The sequence below is a fragment of the Oreochromis niloticus genome, linkage group LG17 (assembly GCF_001858045.2).
Source record: "Oreochromis niloticus isolate F11D_XX linkage group LG17, O_niloticus_UMD_NMBU, whole genome shotgun sequence".
NCBI classification, from domain to species: domain Eukaryota; kingdom Metazoa; phylum Chordata; class Actinopteri; order Cichliformes; family Cichlidae; genus Oreochromis; species Oreochromis niloticus.
In genome coordinates, this window is record NC_031981.2 from 35,056,079 (window position 1) to 35,068,778 (window position 12,700).

A 12,700-nucleotide genomic window follows, 5' to 3' on the forward strand; every position below is an offset into this window, starting at 1 on the left:
ATGGGCATGTTGGGAAAACACACCGAACCAAACTTCTGTTGTGGCATCTCCTCAAACTTAATAACTATAAGATACAGAACAGAGTGGGTTACAAAGTGTACTTACTTACCATTTGCATAGGCTGGGTGTATATATCATTTAAGGAAGACTGCTAAGGTCCCACTGGGCCCTTAGCATTCTTCCTTGTCGCCTATTCTAGTTCCCTACATTCTAGTTCCCATCCTTTTTTGACCAGTGGCATCAGGCTAACCAAGGTAGCCCAGATGTCTTTCTACTCAGTCACATCCTACAGCTTCTCCCTGGAGGCTCCCAAAATGTCTGAGAATGTCCTTCCAAAAAAATGAGTCAGTTGTCTGGCAAGTGCCTGTTTTTAATTCCAGCTGATGAGTTTGCTAATGTGAACACAGACAATGTTCTTAATGAAATGAAATGTGTTTCATTAAATAATTTTTTATATTTGCCTAATTTAATAACTTCTACATGATAAAAAAAATCAGTAAGGAAATGTTCTACACTGCCAAGTACAAAACTAGCCAAAATTTTGATCTCATATCTTTAATTTTGTTGTGTTGTTATTCACAAATCCATCTTGCTAGCCAAATTTAGCTAGCCAAGGGCTCCTATAGAGAGACTCCTGGGTGTTCAGGATTATTGTTATTGGCCATTAAGCAGGGTCAGAGATATGGCTGTGTACAAGTACTTCCAATGCTCATCAAAAAAATAAAGCTAGGCTTTCTATCACATAAACAAAAGCACATTGAGTGCATTTAAAGTTAATATGAGCTCACTTACACTATGTTTTTATGAAACTCAAGCTTTACATTCAAAATTAACAAGTCATTCCAGCTTTCCAGTTCAAAGGAGATCTGTTAGCCCAATTTCAGCTATTTATATTTGTGAATTCTACTGATTGGCTTTGCACGATCCACAGTTCAACATATTTCTTATTTATTTTATGCTGGGGCTTAGTTCAGGTTTGCGGTTTATCCTCTGAAATAAGATTTTTGCTCCTTCCCCCCTCAGTTTATGACAACTTTTCTGATTGGTTTCCCCACTGAAAGAGAAAGAACAACAGATTTTGGCTGCCTGTCCGAAATGACCAAATCAGGCATATATGAAGTCTGAGCTATCGATCTGTGATTGGATTGTGTTAGAAGTTGCTTCCTGTTAAAAGGGTTTTTTTTCCTTTTCCTTTTTGCCAAGTGCTTGCTCAGAGAAGGTCGTCTGTTTTTTGGGGTTTTCTCCCTGTTATTTTAGGGTCATAACTTTACAATATACTGTTGTTGTGATTTGGTGCTATAAAAAATAAATAAATAAAGTTGAACTGAATTGATGCTCCTTATGATTCCTTCATTAAGTTTTTTTTCTAAAGCATTAAGTTTGCATTTTATTTATTTTTTATTATTTTTTTGTGAAGACCAAGTATTTTATAGTACTAAATGGTGCAGTAATTAAAAAGTCCAGTTCTTTGGGTGAAAAATGGGAAACCTGCATAGGTGACAAAACCCAGCTGTATGATCTTTGGCTTCTTTAAACTAACTTGTAACAGGCTTGCAATACCTTGAGCAATAAAATCTGATCGAACCTCAATACTTATATTGTCACATAAGATAAACAGTTTTCCACTCTGTCTTGTAATGGTTGTTTTTTGTAAAGGCACAGATTGCTATTTGACTCTACTAATTGTATCCTAATTTTCAAGGGCATTATACAAAGCTGATGACTGCAGCTGAGTGTTGGAACTTAGGCAGATTGGCAGGTAAGTTGAAGCTTAACTATCTCTTTACCACAACATTAGTATAACACCTGATGCAGCAATCAATCTGTCAGTCTCTGTCAGCACATGTTACCCTAACTTTTGAACACAAGCCTGAGACACTTTGACTCCTCTTCAAGAAGTATTGTAGTTTTTATCCACTTTATACTCTTAGTTTACGTCACTGGATGAGGGACGTGCTTGGAAAGAAAAATGCAATAGGATGAATGAGAATAGACTTTGTTCAGTAGTTTAGTTAGAACTATCAACTTATAACCCTACAAAGGCACACAAACAAAAATAAAATAAAAATCCCCAGAGCTTTACGTAATGTAAAATATGGTCCCATTAGACTCTAATCCTACAACTTCCTCCAAAATTCTCATGAGATTTTAATGTCCTCTTGGTTCTTCAGTGATAGCCATCCATCCACAGCTGCAGATAAATACTGTTTTATTAAGCACAGGTTAATTGAAATAACCTTCAAGTAATCAAGTCATCAAATTTCTTTACATTAGAAATATCTTAATGCTTGAGTGAACTTAGATGTGAGTGTGTTGCTGACCTGGAGTGACTCTTCTTAAAAGCTCTTGTCATGAACAATCCTAACATGCTTTATGTCTTAACGCCTGATCCCTCTGTCACTAAGTCGTGCTTTGCAAGAGGCTTAACTTCCTATCTGTATACGTTTGTCCAGCATAGCTCCAGGCCCCAGCGGACTGCGTCTCACCCACAAGATAGTCACTACAGTGCAAGTGAAAGTATGTGCTTGTGTGTGTGAGCCCACAGATGGTGATCACGGGGATTTGAAAATCCCCTTTTTGCCTTTTTACTCATGTACATCAATGTGTGGATATAAACTGACCAGTTGAAACAATGTGTGGCTCACGATGCAATTCATAGGACGCAAGGATCTTCTTAAGTTTCCTGGTGCCAGACACCACAGGGCACCCCCAGAGGTCACATGTCCATGCCTCCTGTGTTTCCCATGCCAATGCTAGATTAATTTTGTGGCTATGTATTTACTATGTTTGTATATTTCTGATTTCAGATCCTGTTATCTTATCCCAGGCAGAATAGTGTTTTGACTGTATGAGATTGTTGTTAGCGTGGCACTGTTTGGACAATCCCCTGACCTCAATCTCTTTCAGGGCAGGATGTGTATGTGGGTGATTTTCTTTGGATGTTGCGTGAACAAGGCTGTGTTGAACATCAACCCAATCCCAGCAGAAAAAAAGTGAACATGCATATATCTGGGCTTATTTTTCCTGCATAAGACATCTCATTACATTCAGTCCAATGGCTCCAATATCTCCACATCATCAACTTCATCTATTTAAAGTATGCAATTCAACACAAGACTGAGCACACCTGAACATGTTAAATTTGTTTGCCAGCTCAGTGTTTCTTCAGGTTATGATCTTTAGATGTTCAAGGCAACTTTTGATAGGCTTTTCCCGTAAACACCTCCGGCTACAATAAACCAAGTATAATTTAGCTAAAAGGAATTTGGTTTGTGTTGCTAACATGGAGACGCTGCAGATAAATATAGCTTAGAGCTGTCAGGTTATTTGGCAAAACAGTGCTTTGGGCTAATTCATGATCATGCTAACATACTCATACTGATGAATCTGTAGTATACCAGAATCCAACAAGGATTTTTGGAAAACCTGCGTTAAAAATTCCTTACCCTGTTAAGCAGAATTTTAAAAATACTCTTTGAAGATTTCATTTTTACAGGGAGAATTCTCTGCTTATCTCTAACTATGGTAAGTATAATATCTCCGAAATCCAGTTGCTGTCATCCTCAAGGCGGTGCCACAAGTCAACAAAGACAACTACAGCGTCATCTGGGACCCAGTTTAAATTCTAGGGTTTGTTTTTAATTATTTTTTGTTTTATTTTGACATCTTTGTGTGATATAGAGGTTTTGTGTCCTTCTCTTTTTGGGCAACACCTGAGTTTAATTACATAATCAGTCGAGCCTATATATACCTCCTGTCTAGCACTCCCTAGTTGCCAGTTTGTCTTTCTATCCCAAGCTTTCCTGTGTCACCTGTGTTTTTTCCCATTCCTCACTTGGTTTATTTGGCACAATAACAGTATAACCTGTTGTCTGTTTGGGAATATACACAGATTTGATTTGTACTATTTCCCATTATCCTGTGTTCTACATTTTGATCCTTTCTCCTGTGAAACCATTATGAAGAGGATTTCATTATGAAATTTCAACACAATACACCAAATAGATATTGAGAAAGTTTCAACAAACGTGTCGGTCCAAGCCACATTGCTATTTAGAGCCAGCGTTGACTAGTTAAAACTTCAGCTGTGGCTAAAACCTCGAAATGTAAACTGGTTGCTCTGGATGATCTATGAGTCGTTTAATAAAAACAGTTTATATTTGAACTACTTTGGACCTCCAAATTTTTCATATTGTCTCTAAAAATGACCCCAGCCATCCAGACTAGAGCATTATAGAGACCTACAGGTCAACGTATAATTAATGTATTTGTGGTTTTCAGAAAAAATGTTTGATCAAAATATTAATCTTCCATTCAGTGCTGTAAGATGAATGTATATGAATATACATATTAGTCAAGTTTGTCTGGTAGCAAGACTCAGTGATTAATGACACCATCTCTGCGTGAACTGCAGAATAATTTATGATATTTTTATAGTGATCAATCTGCCCAAAGGAGTGATGTTTCCATTTTTTTGTTACTAAGAAATATAAACATGAGTATTTTATGACCGAAACTAGGCCACTCAGAGAGTGAGAAAATGCTACGAGTTATCATTTAGAGTTCCTAGGTCACAACTTTTCTCGAACAGGAACTAAAATAAGATTATGTCAGTGAGTTATGGGAACAGGAGTACTGTGGAGAAGATATCCGTCTCTTCGCTGAAGCTCAGGGTTCATGTTTCCATCCCTGTCTTCCGTGAGGCTTTGATGTGGCATGGGAAAAGACTAATTTTGTAGGACTTGACACACTGCAAAGTTTTTAAAATAACAAGTACAAAAAGCACTGATTCCACAGAGAGTAAAAAGAAACATAAACCATTTATAACAAAAAATGAGAAAAGACCCCAATAAAAGCAATTTAGTGTATGTAATGGTATGTAATGTCATTTTCCAACACCGTTTGAAATGTCAAAGGATTCAGTTCCATGGCCTTGAGAGATTTTATGAAAACAGGAGTGATAGACCTTGAATCCGTTGGGGACATGAAGCAGCATGTGTTACGGAAGTGCCTCTTGATCTATTAGCATGCACTGAACTTCATTAGTGCTGTCAGACACTTTAGTCTGTCGTGTTTTTTGGAGATTTTCTATTTAGAAAGTTGAGGTTTTTTAATCTGGTCATTGTGTGTAGACTCTATTGCTTTATTTTTCTATTTACAGAGATCAGCCAAATGACCTGCACTCTTAACAACTGGGAATAAAAGAATCGGTATTGGAGACAAGTGCTTGACAACTTTTTCATTTTATTTCATTTATTTAAATTCTTATTAGTGAATGAAATGTAGACATTTAAAAGACTTCATCACTTCTGTGGACCTTTAATCAGTGATTTTCAAAAGCTCTTGTAGATCTACACATACTTGATCAGGCATGGATCATTTTATATTTTCAAATGCAGCTTCAACCACTTCATATCACAAGTAAGGCCCAGCTGTATAAACTTGAGCTTCCTACCAGAGGAAAACAAAAGAGCACAATCTGTATTCTTGGTGGATTTCCAACCAAAATATTCACGCAATAACACATACAAAGATTTTGATGGGTGTGAATCATCCACCAGTGGAAAACAGAAACACACACGGGTTAGGTTTGCTTAACAAAAGACGCCACACAGGCAAAAATCCTGTGGGATTAATTTCCTTCTCTGAAAAATGTATAGGCTCATGAGAGGAAAGAGTGGGTGGAGGAGGGGAGACCACATTTTTTAAAATTAATTTCTTTTCTTGTCTTACCTCTTAGTGTGAACATATTGGTGGTTTAAAAAGATGTTTTGCAACAAGGACTGTAGACATTAATTTCTCACACTGGAGTCAGCTTGGGTGGTGCGACTAATCCCTGGTTTTTAGGAGCAAGAGGGTTTTGAATTAGATTTGCATTAAAAACTGTAACTGTGATGCAAGTTTTGTATCCTGCTTTAACTTTCAGTCTAAATTTACAGAGAGAAACGATAAAAAGGAAGAACCGGTTGGTTTTTTTAATTGGGGTTAACGCTGGACGGAGGGTTGACTGCCTGACCACCAGTTTGTTACTGTATATAACAATGAAAGAAATATAATCTTTGCCAAACGTGGTCTAATTGTTAATATGTAAACTTGTTTTGATTTTGTTTGTTTGTTTTGACTTTGTTATTTGATACTTCATAGGAACATTGTACACTGACTGACAACTGTTCTGAATAAAGTGATCGTGTGGGTGTTGCAGACCTCTTTTTATAATAAAGGTTATCAAAGAACCGTTCTTTTCTTTAACACGTGATGTATTGTTTTAAAGTGTGCAGCAAATTAATAGCAGGGTTGCCAAACTTCACCTAATATTTTGAGCAGGAGCCTGTGGGTTGTAGAAGTATGAAAGTGATATCTTTGGAACAAAATACTGAAGCCAATGCTTACAGTAAGTATGGCGGCCCAGAGAGTTCAATTGCACTGCAGCTTAAGAAACATCTGCAAATAGAAAAATGCTTCAAAGACGTACTAAATGAGCAAGATAAGAACAAGATAAAATGCAAATTAAAAAAAAAATCTCTGAATGAAGCGTTTTTGGGAAGATGGAAAAGCTGCAAACGTGACAGAAACTAAAACTTGGAAAGGATTGCACTGAGACATAAAAGAACCAGAGAATCCATTGGTGTGAGCAAAGTTAGCTGTTGCTTATCGGCCAGGTCAGATTGCAGGACTGCCTGACTGTTAGTCCCAGTTTTGTGTTTCTGCTCATGTTACGGTAGCATGCAACATGCTATTTGCATTTGTCTACAGACATCTGATGGAGGTTAAATACATAATAATGTAACAGATAGTCACTTAGTCAACACAATCATCCTTCAGCTAAAGAGTCATAATAGTAAAAATCATCATATTCTCATTGCTATTAATAGAAATTACAAAACAGGAAAATCACTTTGCACTTTGCTTTCTCATGCTGCCAAATACAGATCATGTTTGTCCTGCTGTAGTTTTTAAGATTTTGGTTTCCACATTTCTAGTACGAAAAAAAAGTGTTCATAGTTCACTCATGTTGTTTTAGTGTCAAGCTGTTGATTGTAGCTCTAATTTGACATGGCAGTTGAGAATTGCAACACATTGGCAGATTTCGTAAAGACCAAATGGATTTTATTTATGCGTGTCTGCACCTCCAACATTGTCACTTTTCATCCCCCATTTGTTCTGTCTGCTCACACACACACACACACACACACACTGACCCAGTGGGTGGTCATTTCTGCATTTCTGGTGTGAACATCCAGATGTTCACACCACAGATCAGCTACCCCCATATCGCAGGAAATTTTACCTGCCAATCATCTCAGTGAACTGTGCCTTCTCATTTCCTCTCTTTCCTCTTTTCTTATCCCCTGAAGTGTATGTACACACCAATGTGCACTCACCTATTGCCATGTACACAGGCCTCCCATTGTCACCCAATTAAGTGCCTACATGTGGGGTGGCTTCTATCAACTGCTGCCAGTGTCAACACTTGATATTCTGTGGTTTAGAATCCTTTAAGACTTTTGATCAAGCCTTTGGCATCACTTCTGTTTTTCTTTTGGTTTCCAGTGTCAAAGACTGTCAGCACCACTATCATCTTTGTGGTGTGCTAAAAGAGAGGAAAACAGATTATGGGTAAAGTATTGTCTATACTTCCACTTCATAAAATGCTTCTGTCTTTGTTCAGGGTGATGGCATCAGTTTTACAGATTTTATGATGCCTTCGTCTTCTAACCATTACTTTTTAGGTAAACAAGTCAAAGAGCTACACTTTTAACAGTATCTTTTGCAGGATCTGTGAGTGAATTGTTTGCTTTACAATTTTGCTAAATTCACTGGATCCCTACCTGCAACCCAAATTCCAGCACATTGAGTGGCATATTGTACCATTAATATGCAGTTCAAGAATGACTCACATTTAAATGATACTGTAGAACATACCTATTTTTGGTGATAATGTGAGTGGGCCTCCTTGAGGACCATATTAGGCCATTTGTCTTGAAATGCAAGGAGTTCAAAAACCTGGTATTAGTAGATCCCTCAAAGCCGTTTTATGGAATGCCTGACGTTGAACGAAAAACTAGCTTTAGCTATGATCTGCTGCTCTGAAGTACTCTTTAATCCCGAGGTCAAATGGACTGCAACTTAATAAAACCCCACAAAAGCTCATTTAAAATAAAATAACAAATAATAATAATAATGATAATAATAATAATAATAATAATAATAATAATAATAATAATAACAAAAATCTAAATCCTGGCTGTGTATCCTGTGCATGATTCATTTAGTATTGTAGATAATATTAACTTGTCACTTCTGTTCATTCATATTACTGTTTCCATAAAAACACTTCTGTTTTGTGATATATATAATTCAGCCTTTCCAATTTCCGTTGTGTTTTGCGTGCTTTTACAGAGTTTCTCTTGACTACCCCAGTGAGAAAAACACCAACACTGTTTGCATTTTTTTAATGACTGCCAAAAAGAAAAATATTTATTGTGCACATGCTGGTAATCATCAGATCTACAGGCCTCGGGCCATGCTGCAGATTCCAGCTAAACCACCTTTGAAAATGTTCCGTTTCATTTTGTTTGTTTTAAAATGTTTCAGAAGTTGTCAACATTCAAAACTGTTCTTGGCTCTGAAGCAATTTAGTACTATCTAGCTGTAATGTGTGAGCTCCAGTTGGAATTACAGTAGCAACAATGAGCTTGACTGACAGTTACCAGATCTTGTTGCCACCATGAAAACCCCTGAGTAGCTTTTCAGTGCCTAAGTTCAGAATTTTAATTTCACACACCAATCAGTGTGGAGAGCTTCACCTTGAACACCCCTTCCTGCAAATCCTCATCACCCAACACACACAGGAGTATCAATTCAGGACAGAGAAGAGAAAACCTCTTGTAGTTCAGTAAACCAGCTTTACACCCACGCCTGTCAAGTCTGTGTAAAAGAATCCTATTTCCTGCTATAATCCACTGCTTTTCTTGTTGGTCAAGCAAGTAAGGAGGATATAAGTTAAAACCCTTACACCCAAGCCAAGTAGGTACAATACTACATTACTTGCTTTTCTCCAATTGTTCCACTGGAGAAAAATATAAGTGTGGCAATCGCCTGAAATGCTAGTTTTCTGTCTGTGAGAAAAAGATAACAGCTTGCAGGGTGGGAAATGCCTGTAAATTTTTATTTATCCTCAGTAGACACAGGTGTTACGACTTGCAACAGATACTGCTTAGCGGTTCCTTAGTACTTCCAAATACGTAATCATCTTGGCTGCTCTTACAGCTACCTTTGCCAAGTTCTCCTACTAATACTATCCTGAGATGTGCGTTGTTGTGACATCACAGATTAGACAAGTTGGTGATGTACTTATAGCTCTGACTCTAAGGCAAGGAACAAAAGCACCAATGGGAGTCTGGAGATGATTACCCTGTAGGAAGGCATATATGTTTTAAGAGGACCTGTCAGTTATAATGAACAGCTAAAGAACCATATGGATAGGTTGTATTTGTGAACAAATGCAAAAGGAATAATTACGTTTTCTGGTGAGCTTCAGTGCTTTCTTTAACCTTTGTATTGCCATTATAGGAGCTTCTGCACAGTTAAGAGGTTTATGTTTTGTTTTTCTAGATACTCAAATGAGTCCCTTTGCAGTGCAGTGTACCCGAAGCATTAAAAAAAATTAGCACACACAGTCGGCACTCTGAAGGTGTTGCTGATCGGCTCTACTATGCAGCCTGACAAGTGGTAAGCTGCTCTTAGAATAGGAGATTACAGCCTCAGATCTCAGCTCTGCATGCATGTACATCTCCTTAAGTCAGCTTTACCTCTCAGTAAAACCCAGTGTCATTAGAAGTGACACATTCTGGCGCTCCTCTTTCCACTTATTTCACCTGCTACATATTAATAACAAATTACTGAAGTGTGATGGGTAACCGTTGGCAGTCTAACTGCTGGGACTTTTAATGAACACTTTTAGAGAGAAATGATTTGCAGTGGATGACCTTATGACTTTATTTGGACTAGGTTCACCTGATTAATTCACCAGCGGACAGCTGAGTGGGCGGAGTCTGCACACCATTTAAAGGTTTTTGAGCTTCTTTGACAGAAGCCCCACACTGTTCAGGGGTTGTACAAACCTTCCTTGACTGTATTGCTAATGCAAAAACAATAGTGCAATACTACAGTGTTTACAAATGTAATGACTCAGCAAATTGATTTGCCAGATTTTTTTCCTAGTTTTTACACAGTTTTTTGTTTTTTTGTTTTTTAGCTCTGCCACTTTTTGGTTTGTTGACTTTTTTTAAGGATACACTTCTTTCCATGCTAAATATACCAAGTTTTCTTTTTGTATTTTTAATATATTCAGCTAAAAAAATTAGAACAAATGATATGTTTTTAAAAGGCTGCTAGTAACAGCATCTCTGTTACTAGAGATGCCCAAAGATACCATTTAAAATAAGTTTTTTTGTCTTTGTTGTCTTTTTTTATCTATACACAACACTGGTTCATCCCTTGAGTTTAGTAATAACAAAAAATAAATTGGTAATAATAAAAAATACAGACTAGACAGAAAATGAGTGAAAAAAAAAAAAAAACAGTCAAAGTGTCCAAAGAAAAATGATCAAAAACCTTCAGAAAACCTGGAGAACTATTACTGAACAGCACTTTAAAAAAAGTACACAAAATTCTTTGGAAAATTTGCAAAATTTTTGAAGCAACATACAACACAGTACTGTATTTGTGTTAAGAGTATGGTTGGGTTTAAGCAACCACACGCTTTGATTTGATGGGATGAAATAATGATATAGGAAGTAAATTTTCTCAATACTCTGATCTCATTACCCTTTCTTTTCCTTTACATAAAGCCACTGCACACCCAGTGTCACCAGAAGTAAACAGTCACACCACCAGTGCTGGAGTTGGCTGCAGAAAACATCTGATAATGACTCACACAGTTTCAATTTATAACACCAGAGGCCCTTTAGAACCAAATAAAGTTGAGCTGAATGAATGATATTCAGTTGCAGACCACACATGAAATTAATGGATACCATGGCAGTCAGGACTTTCTGAATTTCTGTGCCTTTTGGACAAAAATCAAGGTCAGTCAAGGTAATTGATAGTAGTGTTTCTTATGTTATCTGTGACTTTTAAAAACCTACCAGTACCAAGTCATTTATTTCAATTTGACCCCATTATGTATAATTAGTTCAAGTAATGATATTAGTCTGTCATTCAATTATTTTTGACGAATGTTCAGCATCAGCACTAACTCAGTATGACCTATCAATACTTGGAACAAATATCAAATGACGGAAAAGTTTTGTAGATTCACTGTGAAATTCGAAGGGCAGCATTAGTGGGTATTATGTGTATCGTAATCTGTCGTTTGCCAGTTATGACAACAGTGACAACAAGTGCAATATTAACCCACTTATATAATATATATATTTACTTCAGTTAACTTTAGACAACACCAGAACTTGATCCAATCACACTGCAAATTTTCTGTTTAGTTAAAGAGCACATCTATCATGGTGCCAGGGTTTGGTTTTTTGGTGATATATTAATTGTCTTTCTAATGTTCTTATGTTTCCAGTAAGTGTTTTTTCTGTCTTTGCCCCTCTCTGTCTTGTCTCTGTGTTAGTGCTTGTGGGCTCCTGTGTCTCTTTTATCATTTTATTTATCATGTTTATAGTGCTGGTCTTCATGTCTTGCTGTTTGGTTGTCTTTTGACTGTCTCCTGTTTTATTTTGATATCTGTTTTTCTCAGGTGACTTGTTTTTGTTTTTATTTTTATTTCCTGTCTTTGTCTTCACGCCCAGTTGATTTTCTGCCCTGCTTTCTTTTGGAGTTTTGCTATTTTCCCAGAGTCCATTTGGAATACACTGTGCACTATGCAGCAGCATCAGTTACCACCCTTATTGTTTTGTATCACAGAGTCTGCTTAATAATTTTATCTATCACAACATTAAAAGAAATGTTGCTTATTGTCTTTGTGTTTCTTTCTTTCTGCTTGTGGGCATGTTTTCATATTGGTATCTCTTACATTTTTGTGCCACTCATTTCTCTTTTCTTACCATTAATGTACAATTGCATCTTCAGCAAAAGGCTCTTACACTTTAATTATGTTTCAAACATCAGATTATAATATTAAATGTTCCATAGGAAGACCTTTAAAAACAAAATGTATGCAGCATCTAGTTTTTAGCCTAGCAGCAACCGCTGTGACCCTTTGGCTGTTGGATTGCTTCATTACAGAATTTTCACTCTAGAAAATGAGTCCAAGCCACAGGCCATGTACTCTTATTCTCACAGTGTATGCAGCCTAAGGTGGAATCTCTTTCTTATCATCTGAATCATTATGATTTCACATTATGATACACAACATACTTTTAGCCTTAGTATACACGTTCCTGTCTGCAGTGACCGCTCAAGAATTTGATAATGATTGAGTCACATTTTTGACAATCACATTGGTTCCGGTCTGTTTCTGTAGCCTTGCTTAATTCGATTTTTTCATGCCTTTGTTTTGGTGCCATTCTGTCTGTACTGATCTTCTGTTTATTATTTTCAGCATCAAGGCTGCAGATTGTTTGTATCAACTGTTCCTATAATTACCCTATGTTTAGTCTAAGGAAACAATGACTTAAAATATTTTGATCTTAAGTTTTTGCCCCTTAATACAGCCTCTGCAATGACTTTGTGTTTT